The 4236-nt window shown below is 39.3% G+C and overlaps 1 pseudogene; it reads right to left on the minus strand.

Annotated features, from left to right (window-relative positions):
* Positions 1–861: 861 nt before the first annotated feature.
* Positions 862–1454, minus strand: LOC118988895 (60S ribosomal protein L14-like; annotated as a pseudogene).
* Between the last annotated feature and the right edge of the window lie 2782 nt (positions 1455–4236).

The raw sequence follows: 4236 nt of genomic DNA on the forward strand, positions 1-4236 counted from the left end.
ATTTGGAAATTCAGTTAAACATAGGTGGTGCTTTTCCCCTGAGTCCACATCTCTCAGCCTGTCTTTTTCCATACTTTTTTATCCTTTCATCTTTCTGTACTGTACTCTGGATAATTTCCTTAGTTATCCTAGTTCTCTAATCCTTTTACCTCTGTGTAGTTTGCTACTTAATCCATTTTTTGAAATGTTTTAAAGTTATGGATATTATATTGTTAATGTCAGATTTTAAAATTCTGATCATGTTTAGTTCTTATTCATATTTTCCTACCCATCTTTTAAATAGATTTATACTTTACACTTGTATAATATTTTATTTTTATTTTATATCTGTATACTTCATTATCTGAAATCTTTTTTTTTTTTAATATTTTATTTATTTATTTATTTTTAGAGGGGAAGGAGAGAGGGAGAGAAACATCAATGTATGGTTGCCTTTTGTGCATCCCCTGCTGGTAGTTGGCCTGCAAGGAACCGGTTTGCAACCCAGGCATGTGCCCTGACTGGGAATCGAACCGCGATCATCTGGTTCGCAGGCCCGCGCTCAATCCACTGAGCTACGCCAGCCAGGGCCTGAAATCTTTTCAGGTTTAATAATATCACACCTTGTTTCTGCTGGCTCTCTTTCATGGTGATTTATTTCCTTGTGTGTATATGTGGGTTTTAATTTTCTATTGTTCACTTTCCTCTTGTAATTTTATCTTTGGGAATTCTTTGAGGCCAGAGTTGAAAGTATTTCCTTCAACGTGGACTTCTGTTTACTTCCATAAAATCCTAGACCATTAAATGAAGTCCTAATTTTAAAATGATTTGACAGTGTGTCAACATGAACCTTTATGACTTTTATAACAGCCTCTCATGTTCTCAAGCTTTCTGGACAGATGCCTTTGGAGTGGGTGCTTCGTGGGTAGGAGCTTTTGGACTTTCCTGAGCTTTCTCCTCCGCAGCTGTCGGGTCTGCGGCTTCCCTCAGGCTGGAACCTTCTTGCCTGCAGTACTTGCACCCTGTTTTGATGGAACGTTTTCAGCAGCTGCTGCAGCTTCACCTTTAGCAGCAGGTGCTGGTCGGGGAGAAGGTTTCAGGACCACCATCTTTGAAGCTTCCTAACTTCAAGCTTGATTATTCTGTTCCCTATTTTCTTTGCCTTCATGAAGATTTTGTAATGATCAAAATTTGTAAACCTTGTCTTTCCTTTTTCTGGCTTTAATCTTCTTGGTCCATCTTGTGGCTGCCCACTTCGTACTAATGTCTGCCTCCACCAAGCTTGAGGATTACGTCAGTGAGCTGCATGCATTTGAAAGGCAAAGCCTATCTCCTTATGTGGTTGGAAGCTACGTCAACCAAAGCCCTCTTCTGGTCTGTAGCATCTACAGTCATGACCAGCTTCCTGGCAGAGGCCCAGAGAGAACGTAGGTCACTCAGCCAACCTCCATGAAGTACCTGAACACCATTCTGGCAGCATTCAGTGATCAGAAATAAGGTCCTATTTTAAAATAAATTCTTCGTATGAGGTTTTTTCAGTTTTTTTCTTTTGCTTATGTTTTCCCACAAAAGATGCATTAATTTCAGTCCAAACAAGGCCAGCTTGTGCTATGACATCTCAATGTCCCACACCTACCACTAAAAGTTAGTTATGGAAGTTTATTTCTAAATCATTCTCAAACTGAAAGCTTAGCCCTTTGGATTACCAGACTCTTGCAACAGGCTCCCAGGCTCCCAAAAGACCTCTTGCCTTATGTAGGCAGGAGATTTGTTTCAAGTCCTGTGACCTTACAGAGACACCCAAACCAAAGGTCAAGATAACTAGTTATGCAAACACCTCAGGCAAAAGTCAGCTTTAGTACTATCATACCCACCTGGATTTCCACAATCACATTAATTTTGTATTCTGACAAAACAAAAATTTCTAGCTAGCTCTGCAATGTAATTCAAAAGTTCTATTTTATCTTTAAATTTAAATGTTTGCACTGGAAATGTAGTTCAGGGTATCTAGTCTGCATTGAGCAGGCAAAAGTAGGTTTCCACTTGTGAGCACACAAAATGCAGTTTATTTATTTATTTTAATCCTTACCTGAGGACTTTTTTTCATTGCTTTTAAAAAGAGAAGCAGGGAGAGAGAGAAACATTGATGGGAGAGAGAACATTGATTGGTTGCCTCCTGTACATGCCCAGATTGGGGATCAAACCCTCAATCTGGGTATGCGCCCTGACTAGGGACTGAACCCACAGCCATTCTGATACAGAACAATGCTGCAACCAACTAAGCCATACTGACCAGGGCCACACTTTATTCTTGTGTTATTATGTATTAATTATTTATTATCTAGTTGTATTACAACTGTTTACCTATTTTTGCCCACCCCTATATTACCAGAAGTACAATCAAGGTTTTCTTTTCCTTCCTTGGCTTACGTAATAAATTCCCAAATATTGGCTCAACGGGTGAAAGAGTGGATGGCCCAGTAACCAGCTGCCCTATACCATCCTCTATACCAGGGTACACTTTTTCTCTAAAGAGCCTACTAAACTTTTTCTGTATAGTAAATTAGGCTTTGTATTCACATGTCCTTTATGTCAATCACTAAACTCAGCCTTTCTAGTGCCAAAACAGTCACAGACAATACCTTAATAAATGAACATGGGTGTGTTAATGCAAAGAAGAAAAGAAGGAAGGAAGGAAGGAAGGAAGGAAGGAAGGAAGGAAGGAAGGAAGGAAGGAAAGGAGTGGGGGGGAGGGAAGGAGGAAGGAAGGAATAAAGGGAGGGAAGAAGAAAGAAATCTGTGTATTACCTAAATAAATAGTGGTGAACTCCCACTGGCACATCTAAGCACAGAAGTAATATCTCGAGAAATAAAATAAGTATTATGAACATTTCTCTGAAGTAGAAACAGACATGGTGAATCACTACACTGTACGCCGACTTCCTAGGAAACCACAGGCACTGAAAGGATTCATACATCTCCCCAGCTGCCCTGTGCAAACTCACATTCCAAGAAACTATACCGTAATCTCTCATCAGTGCTGAAGTTTGCAGTGAGACCTATATGTCACCAGATATATTGTATACATTTTTTTCAAAGAAAGGAACATGCACCGTGGTATTAGAAAAAGAGGGTGAATTACATTACTTGGGACTGGCTATAATGTATGCCCTTGAACAAGGCAACACTTAAGTGATTTTCAGATGGCAAAATTGAGATTAAAAAGGTTACTCACTTGAAAATGACCCTTTTGGTGCTCCACAAAAGAGAATTTTATAAACTTAGTGCTAAATATCTCTGTAAGAGGTAAGGCATCCCACAGAGCATGCTTTAACAGTTTAATCCTTAACCTAGCTTGAGCCTTTCAAAAATTTTAGTTGTAAATTACAAAGCATAAGAAAAGGTTCAAAGTTTAAAAATAATTTTCCTTTAATATAAAAGATCAAAAATAATAGCAACACCTCAATTTCACGGACAGCCAAAAAAATCCAAACATGACAGAAATTTCCAGAAGGATTATGTTCCCTTTGCAGCTAATATTCTAGGAGAACAAGTGTTCTAAGTGTCGGTTAGGAACATCTGTTTGTTTCAGGCACATTGGTCAACTTTGGTCTGGACTCCATATAATATGTGTTAGTTTGAAGAACAAAAAATACGAACCACTATTCAAATGCAGTAATAGTTAAATATAGTTCAACTTTTTATATCAAATATATAGCTGTATCTGAGCCCCCAGCTGGGCAGAAATGGGGTCAGGCTTCTTGGTGACATCTGAGCTGGCAGCTAAACACACCCCCAGCTGATGCTCTCCAGCTCTTGGAATCGCAGTCTCCGCCAGCCTGGAGCCACAGATGAAACACAAAAGGCCCGGGGCACCATGCTTCCCTGCCTAGATCTAGACAACTCACCCAGCTCTTAGCTGCATCATTAACTCCTGGTTCTTGAAGGGTCCTGCATTTCAGGACATTTAAGAGCTTAACTCTCACCTAACTCTGACAGGGGGGTAAATTTTAAGAAAGATGTAACTATAGACACAGTGATAAAAGTGATATTATATTATTATGATGTGATTTATCATAGGTGTTTTTCTCTTTTACATGTCTGTCATTTCCACATTTTCTACACAGAACATATTTATTGTTGTAATCAGGAAAACACACATACAATGTGTGAAGGTCAGTGTTTCAAGTCCAAGTTTTACCTTCAGTGTATCCAGTGCAGTATTGGTGTGTGTGCTAGCTTTGGTGAGCCTTGGCC

This window comes from Sturnira hondurensis, unplaced genomic scaffold, assembly GCF_014824575.4.
Source record: "Sturnira hondurensis isolate 20B ecotype Veracruz unplaced genomic scaffold, ASM1482457v3 Scaffold0006413, whole genome shotgun sequence".
Lineage (NCBI taxonomy): Eukaryota > Metazoa > Chordata > Mammalia > Chiroptera > Phyllostomidae > Sturnira > Sturnira hondurensis.